Source organism: Schistocerca gregaria, unplaced genomic scaffold (genome assembly GCF_023897955.1).
Source record: "Schistocerca gregaria isolate iqSchGreg1 unplaced genomic scaffold, iqSchGreg1.2 ptg000180l, whole genome shotgun sequence".
In the NCBI taxonomy this organism is placed as follows: domain Eukaryota; kingdom Metazoa; phylum Arthropoda; class Insecta; order Orthoptera; family Acrididae; genus Schistocerca; species Schistocerca gregaria.
Window position 1 is genome coordinate 11,434,002 of NW_026061730.1, and position 24,124 is coordinate 11,458,125.

At 49.4% G+C, this 24,124-nt stretch overlaps 6 non-coding genes across 6 annotated transcripts; all 6 read right to left on the reverse strand.

Annotated features, from left to right (window-relative positions):
• Nucleotides 1-591: 591 nt before the first annotated feature.
• On the reverse strand, nt 592-665 carry Trnat-agu (transfer RNA threonine (anticodon AGU)). Its single transcript has one exon. It is a non-coding gene; the product is annotated as a tRNA-Thr (tRNA).
• A 3,019-nt stretch (nt 666-3,684) lies between these two features.
• Nucleotides 3,685-3,758, reverse strand: Trnat-agu (transfer RNA threonine (anticodon AGU)). Its single transcript has one exon. It is a non-coding gene; the product is annotated as a tRNA-Thr (tRNA).
• A 2,851-nt stretch (nt 3,759-6,609) lies between these two features.
• Trnat-ggu (transfer RNA threonine (anticodon GGU)) lies at nt 6,610-6,683 on the reverse strand. The gene has a single exon. It is a non-coding gene; the product is annotated as a tRNA-Thr (tRNA).
• Nucleotides 6,684-10,996: 4,313 nt separating this feature from the next.
• On the reverse strand, nt 10,997-11,070 carry Trnat-ggu (transfer RNA threonine (anticodon GGU)). Its single transcript has one exon. It is a non-coding gene; the product is annotated as a tRNA-Thr (tRNA).
• Nucleotides 11,071-19,929: 8,859 nt separating this feature from the next.
• Nucleotides 19,930-20,003, reverse strand: Trnat-agu (transfer RNA threonine (anticodon AGU)). Its single transcript has one exon. It is a non-coding gene; the product is annotated as a tRNA-Thr (tRNA).
• A 1,387-nt stretch (nt 20,004-21,390) lies between these two features.
• Nucleotides 21,391-21,464, reverse strand: Trnat-agu (transfer RNA threonine (anticodon AGU)). The gene has a single exon. It is a non-coding gene; the product is annotated as a tRNA-Thr (tRNA).
• Between the last annotated feature and the right edge of the window lie 2,660 nt (nt 21,465-24,124).

The window sequence follows — 24,124 nt, forward strand, 5'->3', positions numbered from 1 at the left end:
CATGCCAACTCAGTGCCTCGCTCTTTGCTACTGTGTAAAACTCTTGTCGTCCAACTGCAAAACACTGGGACACAACAAGTTTCCGCGTCCCCATTGCACTGATCGTACTACGAAACGCTCCCCAAACTTGGCAATCACCCATGCAGATGACTTTTCCGACTTTACACGACGCTCACGCTAGTGACAGCCTTATTTATAGTTCGACGTCGCGCCAAAGCGAATGAGCACATTTCGCCTACGGCTTAGGCCGCTCTTCTAGTGTGGCTGCTCTGTGTCTGCAGGCAGCGAGGGGCTGCAAGCTTCCTGTGTTCGCACCTATATCACCTGTGCTTCCTTGTCAGAGACAGACTATCGCAAAACATACAACTCACTCCATGAATTGATTGCTACGCATCTGTTATCAGCAGTCACAACCAGCAACACCAGTAGCAGCCGACTGCACGCAAAGAATGGCAACGTGCAGTGGGATTTACGTGAAATCGGCGCAATTGTGGATGCTAATCGTTCGCTTGTATCTGCCTACACACCTCTGCCGGTTGGGAATTATTCCACTTGCATGGCAAGGTGCGCATGTAGGTGTGTTAAAAATTCTGGAGGCGCTGGGTATCGATCCCAGTACCTCTCGCACACTAAGCGAGCGCTCTACCATCTGAGCTACGCCCACCCCCCTATAACTAGTAGTGCTACATACAGTCATATCAACGTCACAGACCCTTGCACTCCCATTATTCCGCAGACAAACACTACTCTCTATGTATCAGTGAGGGTGTCTTTCAGGTTTCGTGCATTCTGTATCGAATCGTAGTTGGCCACAATGAAAGTGGCACGCATAACGTCGAAAATAGAGTTCAGACACCGCTCTGAGTAAGACTAACGTGTTGTCCACCTCTAGACTTCAATGACGTTAAGCCGTGATACCTAAGACAGATCTGCACTCGATGACACCACGATAACAGCCGGTCCTCACACTTACATCTTGCTCGCCTTATGACAGTATACATCATATCAGTCTGTGACGCTGGTTTTGCAACTTCTTGCGTGCGTTTATGTTCGCCCCGACCAACACATACCATGCACTGACCACAAAACATGGAGGAGCCAGGGCTTGAACCCGAGACCGTCCACACGCTAAGCGAACGATCTGCCAACTGAGCTACAGCTACACACACGACCAAGCCTGGCTATTCTCCATTCTTTGCGACTCTGATGTGCACGGACACGATGGTTGGTTGGTTTGTAGCGGCGAAGGTACCAGAATACAAAGGCGCGGACACGTTCATATACACAAGAGTTCCAAGTAGTTTCGATGCTCTGGTATTACGAATGCAAATTCCGTCTGTTTTGAACGTCTTAAATTGAAAGGGCGGTCACAAATTGGTCCATTTCACTCCTTGACCACAACCACACAGCACCTGAGGTAACAAGCACATCTCGAGCCCCATTGTGCTCTCCATCGTTCATGCCAACTCAGTGCCTCGCTCTTTGCTACTGTGTAAAACTCTTGTCGTCCAACTGCAAAACACTGGGACACAACAAGTTTCCGCGTCCCCATTGCACTGATCGTACTACGAAACGCTCCCCAAACTTGGCAATCACCCATGCAGATGACTTTTCCGACTTTACACGACGCTCACGCAACGCTCACGCTAGTGACAGCCTTATTTATAGTTCGACGTCGCGCCAAAGCGAATGAGCACATTTCGCCTACGGCTTAGGCCGCTCTTCTAGTGTGGCTGCTCTGTGTCTGCAGGCAGCGAGGGGCTGCAAGCTTCCTGTGTTCGCACCTATATCACCTGTGCTTCCTTGTCAGAGTCAGACTATCGCAAAACATACAACTCACTCCATGAATTGATTGCTACGGCATCTGTTATCAGAAGTCACAACCAGCAAAACCAGTAGCAGCCGACTGCACGCAAAGAATGGCAACGTGCAGTGGGATTTACGTGAAATCGGCGCAATTGTGGATGCTAATCGTTCGCTTGTATCTGCCTACACACCTCTGCCGGTTGGGAATTATTCCACTTGCATGGCAAGGTGCGCATGTAGGTGTGTTAAAAATTCTGGAGGCGCTGGGTATCGATCCCAGTACCTCTCGCACACTAAGTGGGATTTACGTGAAATCGGCGCAATTGTGGATGCTAATCGTTCGCTTGTATCTGCCTACACACCTCTGCCGGTTGGGAATTATTCCACTTGCATGGCAAGGTGCGCATGTAGGTGTGTTAAAAATTCTGGAGGCGCTGGGTATCGATCCCAGTACCTCTCGCACACTATGCGAGCGCTCTACCATCTGAGCTACAGCCAGATAACTAGTAGTGCTACATACAGTCATATCAACGTCACAGACCCTTGCACTCCCATTATTCCGCAGACAAACACTACTCTCTATGTATCAGTGAGGGTGTCTTTCAGGTTTCGTGCATTCTGTATCGAATCGTAGTTGGCCACAATGAAAGTGGCACGCATAACGTCGAAAATAGAGTTCAGACACCGCTCTGAGTAAGACTAACGTGTTGTCCACCTCTAGACTTCAATGACGTTAAGCCGTGATACCTAAGACAGATCTGCACTCGATGACACCACGATAACAGCCGGTCCTCACACATACATCTTGCTCGCCTTATGACAGTATACATCATATCAGTCTGTGACGCTGGTTTTGCAACTTCTTGCGTGCGTTTATGTTCGCCCCGACCAACACATACCATGCACTGACCACAAAACATGGAGGAGCCGGGGCTTGAACCCGAGACCGTCCACACGCTAAGCGAACGATCTGCCAACTGAGCTACAGCTACACACACGACCAAGCCTGGATATTCTCCATTCTTTGCGACTCTGATGTGCACGGACACGATGGTTGGTTGGTTTGTAGCGGCGAAGGTACCAGAATACAAAGGCGCGGACACGTTCATATACACAAGAGTTCCAAGTAGTTTCGATGCTCTGGTATTACGAATGCAAATTCCGTCTGTTTTGAACGTCTTAAATTGAAAGGGCGGTCACAAATTGGTCCATTTCACTCCTTGTCCACAACCACACAGCACCTGAGGTAACAAGCACATCTCGAGCCCCATTGTGCTCTCCATTGTTCATGCCAACTCAGTGCCTCGCTCTTTGCTACTGTGTAAAACTCTTGTCGTCCAACTGCAAAACACTGGGACACAACAAGTTTCCGCGTCCCCATTGCACTGATCGTACTACGAAACGCTCCCCAAACTTGGCAATCACCCATGCAGATGACTTTTCCGACTTTACACGACGCTCACGCTAGTGACAGCCTTATTTATAGTTCGACGTCGCGCCAAAGCGAATGAGCACATTTCGCCTACGGCTTAGGCCGCTCTTCTAGTGTGGCTGCTCTGTGTCTGCAGGCAGCGAGGGGCTGCAAGCTTCCTGTGTTCGCACCTATATCACCTGTGCTTCCTTGTCAGAGACAGACTATCGCAAAACATACAACTCACTCCATGAATTGATTGCTACGCATCTGTTATCAGCAGTCACAACCAGCAACACCAGTAGCAGCCGACTGCACGCAAAGAATGGCAACGTGCAGTGGGATTTACGTGAAATCGGCGCAATTGTGGATGCTAATCGTTCGCTTGTATCTGCCTACACACCTCTGCCGGTTGGGAATTATTCCACTTGCATGGCAAGGTGCGCATGTAGGTGTGTTAAAAATTCTGGAGGCGCTGGGTATCGATCCCAGTACCTCTCGCACACTAAGCGAGCGCTCTACCATCTGAGCTACGCCCACCCCCCCCGATAACTAGTAGTGCTACATACAGTCATATCAACGTCACAGACCCTTGCACTCCCATTATTCCGCAGACAAACACTACTCTCTATGTATCAGTGAGGGTGTCTTTCAGGTTTCGTGCATTCTGTATCGAATCGTAGTTGGCCACAATGAAAGTGGCACGCATAACGTCGAAAATAGAGTTCAGACACCGCTCTGAGTAAGACTAACGTGTTGTCCACCTCTAGACTTCAATGACGTTAAGCCGTGATACCTAAGACAGATCTGCACTCGATGACACCACGATAACAGCCGGTCCTCACACTTACATCTTGCTCGCCTTATGACAGTATACATCATATCAGTCTGTGACGCTGGTTTTGCAACTTCTTGCGTGCGTTTATGTTCGCCCCGACCAACACATACCATGCACTGACCACAAAACATGGAGGAGCCAGGGCTTGAACCCGAGACCGTCCACACGCTAAGCGAACGATCTGCCAACTGAGCTACAGCTACACACACGACCAAGCCTGGCTATTCTCCATTCTTTGCGACTCTGATGTGCACGGACACGATGGTTGGTTGGTTTGTAGCGGCGAAGGTACCAGAATACAAAGGCGCGGACACGTTCATATACACAAGAGTTCCAAGTAGTTTCGATGCTCTGGTATTACGAATGCAAATTCCGTCTGTTTTGAACGTCTTAAATTGAAAGGGCGGTCACAAATTGGTCCATTTCACTCCTTGACCACAACCACACAGCACCTGAGGTAACAAGCACATCTCGAGCCCCATTGTGCTCTCCATCGTTCATGCCAACTCAGTGCCTCGCTCTTTGCTACTGTGTAAAACTCTTGTCGTCCAACTGCAAAACACTGGGACACAACAAGTTTCCGCGTCCCCATTGCACTGATCGTACTACGAAACGCTCCCCAAACTTGGCAATCACCCATGCAGATGACTTTTCCGACTTTACACGACGCTCACGCAACGCTCACGCTAGTGACAGCCTTATTTATAGTTCGACGTCGCGCCAAAGCGAATGAGCACATTTCGCCTACGGCTTAGGCCGCTCTTCTAGTGTGGCTGCTCTGTGTCTGCAGGCAGCGAGGGGCTGCAAGCTTCCTGTGTTCGCACCTATATCACCTGTGCTTCCTTGTCAGAGACAGACTATCGCAAAACATACAACTCACTCCATGAATTGATTGCTACGGCATCTGTTATCAGCAGTCACAACCAGCAACACCAGTAGCAGCCGACTGCACGCAAAGAATGGCAACGTGCAGTGGGATTTACGTGAAATCGGCGCAATTGTGGATGCTAATCGTTCGCTTGTATCTGCCTACACACCTCTGCCGGTTGGGAATTATTCCACTTGCATGGCAAGGTGCGCATGTAGGTGTGTTAAAAATTCTGGAGGCGCTGGGTATCGATCCCAGTACCTCTCGCACACTGAGCGAGCGCTCTACCATCTGAGCTACAGCCAGATAACTAGTAGTGCTACATACAGTCATATCAACGTCACAGACCCTTGCACTCCCATTATTCCGCAGACAAACACTACTCTCTATGTATCAGTGAGGGTGTCTTTCAGGTTTCGTGCATTCTGTATCGAATCGTAGTTGGCCACAATGAAAGTGGCACGCATAACGTCGAAAATAGAGTTCAGACACCGCTCTGAGTAAGACTAACGTGTTGTCCACCTCTAGACTTCAATGACGTTAAGCCGTGATACCTAAGACAGATCTGCACTCGATGACACCACGATAACAGCCGGTCCTCACACTTACATCTTGCTCGCCTTATGACAGTATACATCATATCAGTCTGTGACGCTGGTTTTGCAACTTCTTGCGTGCGTTTATGTTCGCCCCGACCAACACATACCATGCACTGACCACAAAACATGGAGGAGCCGGGGCTTGAACCCGAGACCGTCCACACGCTAAGCGAACGATCTGCCAACTGAGCTACAGCTACACACACGACCAAGCCTGGCTATTCTCCATTCTTTGCGACTCTGATGTGCACGGACACGATGGTTGGTTGGTTTGTAGCGGCGAAGGTACCAGAATACAAAGGCGCGGACACGTTCATATACACAAGAGTTCCAAGTAGTTTCGATGCTCTGGTATTACGAATGCAAATTCCGTCTGTTTTGAACGTCTTAAATTGAAAGGGCGGTCACAAATTGGTCCATTTCACTCCTTGTCCACAACCACACAGCACCTGAGGTAACAAGCACATCTCGAGCCCCATTGTGCTCTCCATTGTTCATGCCAACTCAGTGCCTCGCTCTTTGCTACTGTGTAAAACTCTTGTCGTCCAACTGCAAAACACTGGGACACAACAAGTTTCCGCGTCCCCATTGCACTGATCGTACTACGAAACGCTCCCCAAACTTGGCAATCACCCATGCAGATGACTTTTCCGACTTTACACGACGCTCACGCTAGTGACAGCCTTATTTATAGTTCGACGTCGCGCCAAAGCGAATGAGCACATTTCGCCTACGGCTTAGGCCGCTCTTCTAGTGTGGCTGCTCTGTGTCTGCAGGCAGCGAGGGGCTGCAAGCTTCCTGTGTTCGCACCTATATCACCTGTGCTTCCTTGTCAGAGACAGACTATCGCAAAACATACAACTCACTCCATGAATTGATTGCTACGGCATCTGTTATCAGCAGTCACAACCAGCAACACCAGTAGCAGCCGACTGCACGCAAAGAATGGCAACGTGCAGTGGGATTTACGTGAAATCGGCGCAATTGTGGATGCTAATCGTTCGCTTGTATCTGCCTACACACCTCTGCCGGTTGGGAATTATTCCACTTGCATGGCAAGGTGCGCATGTAGGTGTGTTAAAAATTCTGGAGGCGCTGGGTATCGATCCCAGTACCACTCGCACACCAAGCGAGCGCTCTACCATCTGAGCTACGCCCACCCCCCTATAACTAGTAGTGCTACATACAGTCATATCAACGTCACAGACCCTTGCACTCCCATTATTCCGCAGACAAACACTACTCTCTATGTATCAGTGAGGGTGTCTTTCAGGTTTCGTGCATTCTGTATCGAATCGTAGTTGGCCACAATGAAAGTGGCACGCATAACGTCGAAAATAGAGTTCAGACACCGCTCTGAGTAAGACTAACGTGTTGTCCACCTCTAGACTTCAATGACGTTAAGCCGTGATACCTAAGACAGATCTGCACTCGATGACACCACGATAACAGCCGGTCCTCACACTTACATCTTGCTCGCCTTATGACAGTATACATCATATCAGTCTGTGACGCTGGTTTTGCAACTTCTTGCGTGCGTTTATGTTCGCCCCGACCAACACATACCATGCACTGACCACAAAACATGGAGGAGCCAGGGCTTGAACCCGAGACCGTCCACACGCTAAGCGAACGATCTGCCAACTGAGCTACAGCTACACACACGACCAAGCCTGGCTATTCTCCATTCTTTGCGACTCTGATGTGCACGGACACGATGGTTGGTTGGTTTGTAGCGGCGAAGGTACCAGAATACAAAGGCGCGGACACGTTCATATACACAAGAGTTCCAAGTAGTTTCGATGCTCTGGTATTACGAATGCAAATTCCGTCTGTTTTGAACGTCTTAAATTGAAAGGGCGGTCACAAATTGGTCCATTTCACTCCTTGACCACAACCACACAGCACCTGAGGTAACAAGCACATCTCGAGCCCCATTGTGCTCTCCATTGTTCATGCCAACTCAGTGCCTCGCTCTTTGCTACTGTGTAAAACTCTTGTCGTCCAACTGCAAAACACTGGGACACAACAAGTTTCCGCGTCCCCATTGCACTGATCGTACTACGAAACGCTCCCCAAACTTGGCAATCACCCATGCAGATGACTTTTCCGACTTTACACGACGCTCACGCAACGCTCACGCTAGTGACAGCCTTATTTATAGTTCGACGTCGCGCCAAAGCGAATGAGCACATTTCGCCTACGGCTTAGGCCGCTCTTCTAGTGTGGCTGCTCTGTGTCTGCAGGCAGCGAGGGGCTGCAAGCTTCCTGTGTTCGCACCTATATCACCTGTGCTTCCTTGTCAGAGACAGACTATCGCAAAACATACAACTCACTCCATGAATTGATTGCTACGGCATCTGTTATCAGCAGTCACAACCAGCAACACCAGTAGCAGCCGACTGCACGCAAAGAATGGCAACGTGCAGTGGGATTTACGTGAAATCGGCGCAATTGTGGATGCTAATCGTTCGCTTGTATCTGCCTACACACCTCTGCCGGTTGGGAATTATTCCACTTGCATGGCAAGGTGCGCATGTAGGTGTGTTAAAAATTCTGGAGGCGCTGGGTATCGATCCCAGTACCTCTCGCACACTGAGCGAGCGCTCTACCATCTGAGCTACAGCCAGATAACTAGTAGTGCTACATACAGTCATATCAACGTCACAGACCCTTGCACTCCCATTATTCCGCAGACAAACACTACTCTCTATGTATCAGTGAGGGTGTCTTTCAGGTTTCGTGCATTCTGTATCGAATCGTAGTTGGCCACAATGAAAGTGGCACGCATAACGTCGAAAATAGAGTTCAGACACCGCTCTGAGTAAGACTAACGTGTTGTCCACCTCTAGACTTCAATGACGTTAAGCCGTGATACCTAAGACAGATCTGCACTCGATGACACCACGATAACAGCCGGTCCTCACACTTACATCTTGCTCGCCTTATGACAGTATACATCATATCAGTCTGTGACGCTGGTTTTGCAACTTCTTGCGTGCGTTTATGTTCGCCCCGACCAACACATACCATGCACTGACCACAAAACATGGAGGAGCCAGGGCTTGAACCCGAGACCGTCCACACGCTAAGCGAACGATCTGCCAACTGAGCTACAGCTACACACACGACCAAGCCTGGCTATTCTCCATTCTTTGCGACTCTGATGTGCACGGACACGATGGTTGGTTGGTTTGTAGCGGCGAAGGTACCAGAATACAAAGGCGCGGACACGTTCATATACACAAGAGTTCCAAGTAGTTTCGATGCTCTGGTATTACGAATGCAAATTCCGTCTGTTTTGAACGTCTTAAATTGAAAGGGCGGTCACAAATTGGTCCATTTCACTCCTTGACCACAACCACACAGCACCTGAGGTAACAAGCACATCTCGAGCCCCATTGTGCTCTCCATTGTTCATGCCAACTCAGTGCCTCGCTCTTTGCTACTGTGTAAAACTCTTGTCGTCCAACTGCAAAACACTGGGACACAACAAGTTTCCGCGTCCCCATTGCACTGATCGTACTACGAAACGCTCCCCAAACTTGGCAATCACCCATGCAGATGACTTTTCCGACTTTACACGACGCTCACGCAACGCTCACGCTAGTGACAGCCTTATTTATAGTTCGACGTCGCGCCAAAGCGAATGAGCACATTTCGCCTACGGCTTAGGCCGCTCTTCTAGTGTGGCTGCTCTGTGTCTGCAGGCAGCGAGGGGCTGCAAGCTTCCTGTGTTCGCACCTATATCACCTGTGCTTCCTTGTCAGAGACAGACTATCGCAAAACATACAACTCACTCCATGAATTGATTGCTACGGCATCTGTTATCAGCAGTCACAACCAGCAACACCAGTAGCAGCCGACTGCACGCAAAGAATGGCAACGTGCAGTGGGATTTACGTGAAATCGGCGCAATTGTGGATGCTAATCGTTCGCTTGTATCTGCCTACACACCTCTGCCGGTTGGGAATTATTCCACTTGCATGGCAAGGTGCGCATGTAGGTGTGTTAAAAATTCTGGAGGCGCTGGGTATCGATCCCAGTACCTCTCGCACACTGAGCGAGCGCTCTACCATCTGAGCTACAGCCAGATAACTAGTAGTGCTACATACAGTCATATCAACGTCACAGACCCTTGCACTCCCATTATTCCGCAGACAAACACTACTCTCTATGTATCAGTGAGGGTGTCTTTCAGGTTTCGTGCATTCTGTATCGAATCGTAGTTGGCCACAATGAAAGTGGCACGCATAACGTCGAAAATAGAGTTCAGACACCGCTCTGAGTAAGACTAACGTGTTGTCCACCTCTAGACTTCAATGACGTTAAGCCGTGATACCTAAGACAGATCTGCACTCGATGACACCACGATAACAGCCGGTCCTCACACTTACATCTTGCTCGCCTTATGACAGTATACATCATATCAGTCTGTGACGCTGGTTTTGCAACTTCTTGCGTGCGTTTATGTTCGCCCCGACCAACACATACCATGCACTGACCACAAAACATGGAGGAGCCGGGGCTTGAACCCGAGACCGTCCACACGCTAAGCGAACGATCTGCCAACTGAGCTACAGCTACACACACGACCAAGCCTGGCTATTCTCCATTCTTTGCGACTCTGATGTGCACGGACACGATGGTTGGTTGGTTTGTAGCGGCGAAGGTACCAGAATACAAAGGCGCGGACACGTTCATATACACAAGAGTTCCAAGTAGTTTCGATGCTCTGGTATTACGAATGCAAATTCCGTCTGTTTTGAACGTCTTAAATTGAAAGGGCGGTCACAAATTGGTCCATTTCACTCCTTGTCCACAACCACACAGCACCTGAGGTAACAAGCACATCTCGAGCCCCATTGTGCTCTCCATTGTTCATGCCAACTCAGTGCCTCGCTCTTTGCTACTGTGTAAAACTCTTGTCGTCCAACTGCAAAACACTGGGACACAACAAGTTTCCGCGTCCCCATTGCACTGATCGTACTACGAAACGCTCCCCAAACTTGGCAATCACCCATGCAGATGACTTTTCCGACTTTACTCGACGCTCACGCTAGTGACAGCCTTATTTATAGTTCGACGTCGCGCCAAAGCGAATGAGCACATTTCGCCTACGGCTTAGGCCGCTCTTCTAGTGTGGCTGCTCTGTGTCTGCAGGCAGCGAGGGGCTGCAAGCTTCCTGTGTTCGCACCTATATCACCTGTGCTTCCTTGTCAGAGACAGACTATCGCAAAACATACAACTCACTCCATGAATTGATTGCTACGGCATCTGTTATCAGCAGTCACAACCAGCAACACCAGTAGCAGCCGACTGCACGCAAAGAATGGCAACGTGCAGTGGGATTTACGTGAAATCGGCGCAATTGTGGATGCTAATCGTTCGCTTGTATCTGCCTACACACCTCTGCCGGTTGGGAATTATTCCACTTGCATGGCAAGGTGCGCATGTAGGTGTGTTAAAAATTCTGGAGGCGCTGGGTATCGATCCCAGTACCACTCGCACACCAAGCGAGCGCTCTACCATCTGAGCTACGCCCACCCCCCTATAACTAGTAGTGCTACATACAGTCATATCAACGTCACAGACCCTTGCACTCCCATTATTCCGCAGACAAACACTACTCTCTATGTATCAGTGAGGGTGTCTTTCAGGTTTCGTGCATTCTGTATCGAATCGTAGTTGGCCACAATGAAAGTGGCACGCATAACGTCGAAAATAGAGTTCAGACACCGCTCTGAGTAAGACTAACGTGTTGTCCACCTCTAGACTTCAATGACGTTAAGCCGTGATACCTAAGACAGATCTGCACTCGATGACACCACGATAACAGCCGGTCCTCACACTTACATCTTGCTCGCCTTATGACAGTATACATCATATCAGTCTGTGACGCTGGTTTTGCAACTTCTTGCGTGCGTTTATGTTCGCCCCGACCAACACATACCATGCACTGACCACAAAACATGGAGGAGCCAGGGCTTGAACCCGAGACCGTCCACACGCTAAGCGAACGATCTGCCAACTGAGCTACAGCTACACACACGACCAAGCCTGGCTATTCTCCATTCTTTGCGACTCTGATGTGCACGGACACGATGGTTGGTTGGTTTGTAGCGGCGAAGGTACCAGAATACAAAGGCGCGGACACGTTCATATACACAAGAGTTCCAAGTAGTTTCGATGCTCTGGTATTACGAATGCAAATTCCGTCTGTTTTGAACGTCTTAAATTGAAAGGGCGGTCACAAATTGGTCCATTTCACTCCTTGACCACAACCACACAGCACCTGAGGTAACAAGCACATCTCGAGCCCCATTGTGCTCTCCATTGTTCATGCCAACTCAGTGCCTCGCTCTTTGCTACTGTGTAAAACTCTTGTCGTCCAACTGCAAAACACTGGGACACAACAAGTTTCCGCGTCCCCATTGCACTGATCGTACTACGAAACGCTCCCCAAACTTGGCAATCACCCATGCAGATGACTTTTCCGACTTTACACGACGCTCACGCAACGCTCACGCTAGTGACAGCCTTATTTATAGTTTGACGTCGCGCCAAAGCGAATGAGCACATTTCGCCTACTGCTTAGGCCGCTCTTCTAGTGTGGCTGCTCTGTGTCTGCAGGCAGCGAGGGGCTGCAAGCTTCCTGTGTTCGCACCTATATCACCTGTGCTTCCTTGTCAGAGACAGACTATCGCAAAACATACAACTCACTCCATGAATTGATTGCTACGGCATCTGTTATCAGCAGTCACAACCAGCAACACCAGTAGCAGCCGACTGCACGCAAAGAATGGCAACGTGCAGTGGGATTTACATGAAATCGGCGCAATTGTGGATGCTAATCGTTCGCTTGTATCTGCCTACACACCTCTGCCGGTTGGGAATTATTCCACTTGCATGGCAAGGTGCGCATGTAGGTGTGTTAAAAATTCTGGAGGCGATGGGTATCGATCCCAGTACCTCTCGCACACTAAGCGAGCGCTCTACCATCTGAGCTACGCCCACCCCCCTATAACTAGTAGTGCTACATACAGTCATATCAACGTCACAGACCCTTGCACTCCCATTATTCCGCAGACAAACACTACTCTCTATGTATCAGTGAGGGTGTCTTTCAGGTTTCGTGCATTCTGTATCGAATCGTAGTTGGCCACAATGAAAGTGGCACGCATAACGTCGAAAATAGAGTTCAGACACCGCTCTGAGTAAGACTAACGTGTTGTCCACCTCTAGACTTCAATGACGTTAAGCCGTGATACCTAAGACAGATCTGCACTCGATGACACCACGATAACAGCCGGTCCTCACACTTACATCTTGCTCGCCTTATGACAGTATACATCATATCAGTCTGTGACGCTGGTTTTGCAACTTCTTGCGTGCGTTTATGTTCGCCCCGACCAACACATACCATGCACTGACCACAAAACATGGAGGAGCCGGGGCTTGAACCCGAGACCGTCCACACGCTAAGCGAACGATCTGCCAACTGAGCTACAGCTACACACACGACCAAGCCTGGCTATTCTCCATTCTTTGCGACTCTGATGTGCACGGACACGATGGTTGGTTGGTTTGTAGCGGCGAAGGTACCAGAATACAAAGGCGCGGACACGTTCATATACACAAGAGTTCCAAGTAGTTTCGATGCTCTGGTATTACGAATGCAAATTCCGTCTGTTTTGAACGTCTTAAATTGAAAGGGCGGTCACAAATTGGTCCATTTCACTCCTTGTCCACAACCACACAGCACCTGATGTAACAAGCACATCTCGAGCCCCATTGTGCTCTCCATTGTTCATGCCAACTCAGTGCCTCGCTCTTTGCTACTGTGTAAAACTCTTGTCGTCCAACTGCAAAACACTGGGACACAACAAGTTTCCGCGTCCCCATTGCACTGATCGTACTACGAAACGCTCCCCAAACTTGGCAATCACCCATGCAGATGACTTTTCCGACTTTACACGACGCTCACGCTAGTGACAGCCTTATTTATAGTTCGACGTCGCGCCAAAGCGATTGAGCACATTTCGCCTACGGCTTAGGCCGCTCTTCTAGTGTGGCTGCTCTGTGTCTGCAGGCAGCGAGGGGCTGCAAGCTTCCTGTGTTCGCACCTATATCACCTGTGCTTCCTTGTCAGAGACAGACTATCGCAAAACATACAACTCACTCCATGAATTGATTGCTACGGCATCTGTTATCAGCAGTCACAACCAGCAACACCAGTAGCAGCCGACTGCACGCAAAGAATGGCAACGTGCAGTGGGATTTACGTGAAATCGGCGCAATTGTGGATGCTAATCGTTCGCTTGTATCTGCCTACACACCTCTGCCGGTTGGGAATTATTCCACTTGCATGGCAAGGTGCGCATGTAGGTGTGTTAAAAATTCTGGAGGCGATGGGTATCGATCCCAGTACCTCTCGCACACTAAGCGAGCGCTCTACCATCTGAGCTACGCCCACCCCCCTATAACTAGTAGTGCTACATACAGTCATATCAACGTCACAGACCCTTGCACTCCCATTATTCCGCAGACAAACACTACTCTCTATGTATCAGTGAGGGTGTCTTTCAGGTTTCGTGCATTCTGTATCGAATCGTAGTTGGCCACAATGAAAGTGGCACGCATAACGTCGAAAATAGAGTTCAGACACCGCTCTGAGTAAGACTAACGTGTTGTCCACCTCTAGACTTCAATGACGTTAAGCCGTGATACCTAAGACAGATCTGCACTCGATGACACCACGATAACAGCCGGTCCTCACACTTACATCTTGCTCGCCTTATGACAGTATACATCATATCAGTCTGTGACGCTGGTTTTGCAACTTCTTGCGTGCGTTTATGTTCGCCCCGACCAACACATACCATGCACTGACCACAAAACATGGAGGAGCCAGGTCTTGAACCCGAGACCGTCCACACGCTAAGCGAACGATCTGCCAACTGAGCTACAGCTACACACACGACCAAGCCTGCCTATTCTCCATTCTTTGCGACTCTGATGTGCACGGACACGATGGTTGGTTGGTTTGTAGCGGCGAAGGTACCAGAATACAAAGGCGCGGACACGTTCATATACACAAGAGTTCCAAGTAGTTTCGATGCTCTGGTATTACGAATGCAAATTCCGTCTGTTTTGAACGTCTTAAATTGAAAGGGCGGTCACAAATTGGTCCATTTCACTTTTTGTCCACAACCACACAGCACCTGAGGTAACAAGCACATCTCGAGCCCCATTGTGCTCTCCATTGTTCATGCCAACTCAGTGCCTCGCTCTTTGCTACTGTGTAAAACTCTTGTCGTCCAACTGCAAAACACTGGGACACAACAAGTTTCCGCGTCCCCATTGCACTGATCGTACTACGAAACGCTCCCCAAACTTGGCAATCACCCATGCAGATGACTTTTCCGACTTTACACGACGCTCACGCTAGTGACAGCCTTATTTATAGTTCGACGTCGCGCCAAAGCGAATGAGCACATTTCGCCTACTGCTTAGGCCGCTCTTCTAGTGTGGCTGCTCTGTGTCTGCAGGCAGCGAGGGGCTGCAAGCTTCCTGTGTTCGCACCTATATCACCTGTGCTTCCTTGTCAGAGACAGACGATCGCAAAACATACAACTCACTCCATGAATTGATTGCTACGGCATCTGTTATCAGCAGTCACAACCAGCAACACCAGTAGCAGCCGACTGCACGCAAAGAATGGCAACGTGCAGTGGGATTTACGTGAAATCGGCGCAATTGTGGATGCTAATCGTTCGCTTGTATCTGCCTACACACCTCTGCCGGTTGGGAATTATTCCACTTGCATGGCAAGGTGCGCATGTAGGTGTGTTAAAAATTCTGGAGGCGCTGGGTATCGATGCCAGTACCTCTCGCACACTAAGCGAGCGCTCTACCATCTGAGCTACGCCCACCCCCCCGATAACTAGTAGTGCTACATACAGTCATATCAACGTCACAGACCCTTGCACTCCCATTATTCCGCAGACAAACACTACTCTCTATGTATCAGTGAGGGTGTCTTTCAGGTTTCGTGCATTCTGTATCGAATCGTAGTTGGCCACAATGAAAGTGGCACGCATAACGTCGAAAATAGAGTTCAGACACCGCTCTGAGTAAGACGAACGTGTTGTCCACCTCTAGACTTCAATGACGTTAAGCCGTGATACCTAAGACACATCTGCACTCGATGACACCACGATAACAGCCGGTCCCCACACTTACATCTTGCTCTCCTTATGACAGTATACATCATATCAGTCTGTGACGCTGGTTTTGCAACTTCTTGCGTGCGTTTATGTTCGCCCCGACCAACACTTACCATGCACTGACCACAAAACATGGAGGAGCCGGGGCTTGAACCCGAGACCGTCCACACGCTAAGCGAACGATCTGCCAACTGAGCTACAGCTACACACACGACCAAGCCTGGCTATTCTCCATTCTTTGCGACTCTGATGTGCACGGACACGATGGTTGGTTGGTTTGTAGCGGTGAAGGTACCAGAATACAAAGGCGCGGACACGTTCATATACACAAGAGTTCCAAGCAGTTTCGATGCTCTGGTATTACGAATGCAAATTCCGTCTGTTTTGAACGTCTTAAATTGAAAGGATGGTCACAAATTGGTCCATTTCACTCCTTGTCCACAACCACACAGCACCTGAGGTAACAAGCACATCTCGAGCCCCATTGTGCTCTCCATTGTTCATGCCAACTCAGTGCCTCGCTCTTTGCTACTGTGTAAAACTCTTGTCGTCCAACTGCAAAACACTGGGACACAACAAGTTTCCGCGTCCCCATTGCACTGATCGTACTACGAAACGCTCCCCAAACTTGGCAATCACCCATGCAGATGACTTTTCCGACTTTACACGACGCTCACGCACCGCTCACGCTAGTGACAGCCTTATTTATAGTTCGACGTCGCGCCAAAGCGAATGAGCACATTTCGCCTACGGCTTAGGCCGCTCTTCTAGTGTGGCTGCTCTGTGTCTGCAGGCAGCGAGGGGCTGCAAGCTTCCTGTGTTCGCACCTATATCACCTGTGCTTCCTTGTCAGAGACAGACTATCGCAAAACATACAACTCACTCCATGAATTGATTGCTACGGCATCTGTTATCAGTAGTCACAACCAGCAACACCAGTAGCAGCCGACTGCACGCAAAGAATGGCAACGTGCAGTGGGATTTACGTGAAATCGACGCAATTGTGGATGCTAATCGTTCGCTTGTATCTGCCTACACACCTCTGCCGGTTGGGAATTATTCCACTTGCATGGCAAGGTGCGCATGTAGGTGTGTTAAAAATTCTGGAGGCGCTGGGTATCGATCCCAGTACCTCTCGCACACAGGGGGATTTACGTGAAATCGGCGCAATTGTGGATGCTAATCGTTCGCTTGTATCTGCCTACACACCTCTGCCGGTTGGGAATTATTCCACTTGCATGGCAAGGTGCGCATGTAGGTGTGTTAAAAATTCTGGAGGCGCTGGGTATCGATCCCAGTACCTCTCGCACACTAAGCGAGCGCTCTACCATCTGAGCTACAGCCAGATAACTAGTAGTGCTACATACAGTCATATCAACGTCACAGACCCTTGCACTCCCATTATTCCGCAGACAAACACTACTCTCTATGTATCAGTGAGGGTGTCTTTCAGGTTTCGTGCATTCTGTATCGAATCATAGTTGGCCACAATGAAAGTGGCACGCATAACGTCGAAAATAGAGTTCAGACACCGCTCTGAGTAAGACTAACGTGTTGTCCACCTCTAGACTTCAATGACGTTAAGCCGTGATACCTAAGACAGATCTGCACTCGATGACACCACGATAACAGCCGGTCCTCACACTTACATCTTGCTCGCCTTATGACAGTATACATCATATCAGTCTGTGACGCTGGTTTTGCAACTTCTTGCGTGCGTTTATGTTCGCCCCGACCAACACATACCATGCACTGACCACAAAACATGGAGGAGCCAGGGCTTGAACCAGAGACCGTCCACACGCTAAGCGAACGATCTGCCAACTGAGCTACAGCTACACACACGACCAAGCCTGGCTATTCTCCATTCTTTGCGACTCTGATGTGCACGGACACGATGGTTGGTTGGTTTGTAGCGGCGAAGGTACCAGAATACAAAGGCGCGGACACGTTCATATACACAAGAGTTCCAAGTAGTTTCGATGCTCTGGTATTACGAATGCAAATTCCGTCTGTTTTGAACGTCTTAAATTGAAAGGGCGGTCACAAATTGGTCCATTTCACTCCTTGTCCACAACCACACAGCACCTGAGGTAACAAGCACATCTCGAGCCCCATTGTGCTCTCCATTGTTCATGCCAACTCAGTGCCTCGCTCTTTGCTACTGTGTAAAACTCTTGTCGTCCAACTGCAAAACACTGGGACACAACAAGTTTCCGCGTCCCCATTGCACTGATCGTACTACGAAACGCTCCCCAAACTTGGCAATCACCCATGCAGATGACTTTTCCGACTTTACACGACGCTCACGCTAGTGACAGCCTTATTTATAGTTCGACGTCGCGCCAAAGCGAATGAGCACATTTCGCCTACGGCTTAGGCCGCTCTTCTAGTGTGGCTGCTCTGTGTCTGAAGGCAGCGAGGGGCTGCAAGCTTCCTGTGTTCGCACCTATATCACCTGTGCTTCCTTGTCAGAGACAGACTATCGCAAAACATACAACTCACTCCATGAATTGATTGCTACGGCATTTGTTATCAGCAGTCACAACCAGCAACACCAGTAGCAGCCGACTGCACGCAAAGAATGGCAACGTGCACTGGGATTTACGTGAAATCGGCGCAATTGTGGATGCTAATCGTTCGCTTGTATCTGCCTACACACCTCTGCCGGTTGGGAATTATTCCACTTGCATGGCAAGGTGCGCATGTAGGTGTGTTAAAAATTCTGGAGGCGCTGGGTATCGATCCCAGTACCTCTCGCACACTAAGCGAGCGCTCTACCATCTGAGCTACGGCCACCCCCCCGATAACTAGTAGTGCTACATACAGTCATATCAACGTCACAGACCCTTGCACTCCCATTATTCCGCAGACAAACACTACTCTCTATGTATCAGTGAGGGTGTCTTTCAGGTTTCGTGCATTCTGTATCAAATCGTAGTTGGCCACAATGAAAGTGGCACGCATAACGTCGAAAATAGAGTTCAGACACCGCTCTGAGTATGACTAACGTGTTGTCCACCTCTAGACTTCAATGACGTTAAGCCGTGATACCTAAGACAGATCTGCACTCGATGACACCACGATAACAGCCGGTCCCCACACTTACATCTTGCTCTCCTTATGACAGTATACATCATATCAGTCTGTGACGCTGGTTTTGCAACTTCTTGCGTGCGTTTATGTTCGCCCCGACCAACACTTACAATGCACTGACCACAAAACATGGAGGAGCCAGGGCTTGAACCCGAGACCGTCCACACGCTAAGCGAACGATCTGCCAACTGAGCTACAGCTACACACACGACCAAGCCTGGCTATTCTCCATTCTTTGCGCCTCTGATGTGCACGGACACGATGGTTGGTTGGTTTGTAGCGGCGAAGGTACCAGAATACAAAGGCGCGGACACGTTCATATACACAAGAGTTCCAAGCAGTTTCGATGTTCTGGTATTACGAATGCAAATTCCGTCTGTTTTGAACGTCTTAAATTGAAAGGGCCGTCACAAATTGGTCCATTTCACACCTTGTCCACAACCACACAGCACCTGAGGTAACAAGCACATCTCGAGCCCCATTGTGCTCTCCATTGTTCATGCCAACTCAGTGCCTCGCTCTTTGCTACTGTGTAAAACTCTTGTCGTCCAACTGCAAAACACTGGGACACAACAAGTTTCCGCGTCCCCATTGCACTGATCGTACTACGAAACGCTCCCCAAACTTGGCAATCACCCATGCAGATGACTTTTCCGACTTTACACGACGCTCACGCTAGTGACAGCCTTATTTATAGTTCGACGTCGCGCCAAAGCGAATGAGCACATTTCGCCTACGGCTTAGGCCGCTCTTCTAGTGTGGCTGCTCTGTGTCTGCAGGCAGCGAGGGGCTGCAAGCTTCGCACCTATATCACCTGTGCTTCCTTGTCAGAGACAGACTATCGCAAAACATACAACTCACTCCATGAATTGATTGCTACGGCATCTGTTATCAGCAGTCACAACCAGCAACACCAGTAGCAGCCGACTGCACGCAAAGAATGGCAACGTGCAGTGGTATTTACGTGAAATCGGCGCAATTGTGGATGCTAATCGTTCGCTTGTATCTGCCTACACACCTCTGCCAGTTAGGAATTATTCCACTTGCATGGCAAAGTGCGCATGTAGGTGTGTTAAAAATTCTGGAGGCGCTGGGTATCGATCCCAGTACCTCTCGCACACTAAGCGAGCGCTCTACCATCTGAGCTACGCCCACCCCCCCTATAACTAGTAGTGCTACATACAGTCATATCAACGTCACAGACCCTTGCACTCCCATTATTCCGCAGACAAACACTACTCTCTATGTATCAGTGAGGGTGTCTTTCAGGTTTCGTGCATTCTGTATCGAATCGTAGTTGGCCACAAATGAAAGTGGCACGCATAACGTCGAAAATAGAGTTCAGACACCGCTCTGAGTAAGACTAACGTGTTGTCCACCTCTAGACTTCAATGACGTTAAGCCGTGATACCTAAGACAGATCTGCACTCGATGACACCACGATAACAGCCGGTCCCCACACTTACATCTTGCTCGCCTTATGACAGTATACATCATATCAGTCTGTGACGCTGGTTTTGCAACTTCTTGCGTGCGTTTATGTTCGCCCCGACCAACACATACCATGCACTGACCACAAAACATGGAGGAGCCAGGGCTTGAACCCGAGACCGTCCACACGCTAAGCGAACGATCTGCCAACTGAGCTACAGCTACACACACGACCAAGCCTGGCTATTCTCCATTCTTTGCGACTCTGATGTGCACGGACACGATGGTTGGTTGGTTTGTAGCGGCGAAGGTACCAGAATACAAAGGCGCGGACACGTTCATATACACAAGAGTTCCAAGTAGTTTCGATGCTCTGGTATTACGAATGCAAATTCCGTCTGTTTTGAACGTCTTAAATTGAAAGGGCGGTCACAAATTGGTCCATTTCACTCCTTGTCCACAACCACACAGCACCTGAGGTAACAAGCACATCTCGAGCCCCATTGTGCTCTCCATTGTTCATGCCAACTCAGTGCCTCGCTCTTTGCTACTGTGTAAAACTCTTGTCGTCCAACTGCAAAACACTGGGACACAACAAGTTTCCGCGTCCCCATTGCACTGATCGTACTACGAAACGCTCCCCAAACTTGGCAATCACCCATGCAGATGACTTTTCCGACTTTACACGACGCTCACGCTAGTGACAGCCTTATTTATAGTTCGACGTCGCGCCAAAGCGAATGAGCACATTTCGCCTACGGCTTAGGCCGCTCTTCTAGTGTGGCTGCTCTGTGTCTGCAGGCAGCGAGGGGCTGCAAGCTTCCTGTGTTCGCACCTATATCACCGGTGCTTCCTTGTCAGAGACAGACTATCGCAAAACATACAACTCACTCCATGAATTGATTGCTACGGCATCTGTTATCAGCAGTCACAACCAGCAACACCAGTAGCAGCCGACTGCACGCAAAGAATGGCAACGTGCAGTGGGATTTACGTGAAATCGGCGCAATTGTGGATGCTAATCGTTCGCTTGTATCTGCCTACACACCTCTGCCGGTTGGGAATTATTCCACTTGCATGGCAAGGTGCGCATGTAGGTGTGTTAAAAATTCTGGAGGCGCTGGGTATCGATCCCAGTACCTCTCGCACACTAAGCGAGCGCTCTACCATCTGAGCTACGCCCACCCCCCCTATAACTAGTAGTGCTACATACAGTCATATCAACGTCAGAGACCCTTGCACTCCCATTATTCCGCAGACAAACACTACTCTCTATGTATCAGTGAGGGTGTCTTTCAGGTTTCGTGCATTCTGTATCGAATCGTAGTTGGCCACAATGAAAGTGGCACGCATAACGTCGAAAATAGAGTTCAGACACCGCTCTGAGTAAGACTAACGTGTTGTCCACCTCTAGACTTCAATGACGTTAAGCCGTGATACCTAAGACAGATCTGCACTCGATGACACCACGATAACAGCCGGTCCCCACACTTACATCTTGCTCTCCTTATGACAGTATACATCATATCAGTCTGTGACGCTGGTTTTGCAACTTCTTGCGTGCGTTTATGTTCGCCCCGACCAACACTTACAATGCACTGACCACAAAACATGGAGGAGCCAGGGCTTGAACCCGAGACCGTCCACACGCTAAGCGAACGATCTGCCAACTGAGCTACAGCTACACACACGACCAAGCCTGGCTATTCTCCATTCTTTGCGACTCTGATGTGCACGGACACGATGGTTGGTTGGTTTGTAGCGGCGAAGGTACCAGAATACAAAGGCGCGGACACGTTCATATACACAAGAGTTCCAAGCAGTTTCGATGTTCTGGTATTACGAATGCAAATTCCGTCTGTTTTGAACGTCTTAAATTGAAAGGGCGGTCACAAATTGGTCCATTTCACACCTTGTCCACAACCACACAGCACCTGAGGTAACAAGCACATCTCGAGCCCCATTGTGCTCTCCATTGTTCATGCCAACTCAGTGCCTCGCTCTTTGCTACTGTGTAAAACTCTTGTCGTCCAACTGCAAAACACTGGGACACAACAAGTTTCCGCGTCCCCATTGCACTGATCGCAAAGAATGGCAACGTGCAGTGGTATTTACGTGAAATCGGCGCAATTGTGGATGCTAATCGTTCGCTTGTATCTGCCTACACACCTCTGCCGGTTGGGAATTATTCCACTTGCATGGCAAGGTGCGCATGTAGGTGTGTTAAAAATTCTGGAGGCGCTGGGTATCGATCCCAGTACCTCTCACACACTAAGCGAGCGCTCTACCATCTGAGCTACGCCCACCCTCCCGATAACTAGTAGTGCTACATACAGTCATATCAACGTCACAGACCCTTGCACTCCCATTATTCCGCAGACAAACACTACTCTCTATGTATCAGTGAGGGTGTCTTTCAGGTTTCGTGCATTCTGTATCGAATCGTAGTTGGCCACAATGAAAGTGGCACGCATAACGTCGAAAATAGAGTTCAGACACCGCTCTGAGTAAGACGAACGTGTTGTCCACCTCTAGAGTTCAATGACGTTAAGCCGTGATACCTAGGACAGATCTGCACTCGATGACACCACGATAACAGCCGGTCCCCACACTTACATCTTGCTCTCCTTATGACAGTATACATCATATCAGTCTGTGACGCTGGTTTTGCAACTTCTTGCGTGCGTTTATGTTCGCCCCGACCAACACTTACCATGCACTGACCACAAAACATGGAGGAGCCGGGGCTTCAACCCGAGACCGTCCACACGCTAAGCGAACGATCTGCCAACTGAGCTACAGCTACACACACGACCAAGCCTGGCTATTCTCCATTCTTTGCGACTCTGATGTGCACGGACACGATGGTTGGTTGGTTTGTAGCGGCGAAGGTACCAGAATACAAAGGCGCGGACACGTTCATATACACAAGAGTTCCAAGCAGTTTCGATGCTCTGGTGTTACGAATGCAAATTCCGTCTGTTTTGAACGTCTTAAATTGAAAGGGCGGTCACAAATTGGTCCATTTCACTCCTTGTCCACAACCACAGAGCACCTGAGGTAACAAGCACATCTCGAGCCCCATTGTGCTCTTCATTGTTCATGCAAACTCAGTGCCTCGCTCTTTGCTACTGTGTAAAACTCTTGTCGTCCAACTGCAAAACACTGGGACACAACAAGTTTCCGCGTCCCCATTGCACTGATCGTACTACGAAACGCTCCCCAAACTTGGCAATCACCCATGCAGATGACTTTTCCGACTTTACACGACGCTCACGCTAGTGACACCCTTATTTATAGTTCGACGTCGCGCCAAAGCGAATGAGCACATTTCGCCTACGGCTTAGGCCGCTCTTCTAGTGTGGCTGCTCTGTGTCTGCAGGCAGCGAGGGGCTGCAAGCTTCCTGTGTTCGCACCTATATCACCTGTGCTTCCTTGTCAGAGACAGACTATAGCAAAACATACAACTCACTCCATGAATTGATTGCTACGGCATCTGTTATCAGCAGTCACAACCAGCAACACCAGTAGCAGCCGACTGCACGCAAAGAATGGCAACGTGCAGTGGGATTTACGTGAAATCGGCGCAATTGTGGATGCTAATCGTTCGCTTGTATCTGCCTACACACCTCTGCCGGTTGGGAATTATTCCACTTGCATGGCAAGGTGCGCATGTAGGTGTGTTAAAAATTCTGGAGGCGCTGGGTATCGATCCCAGTACCTCTCACACACTAAGCGAGCGCTCTACCATCTGAGCTACGCCCACCCTCCCGATAACTAGTAGTGCTACATACAGTCATATCAACGTCACAGACCCTTGCACTCCCATTATTCCGCAGACAAACA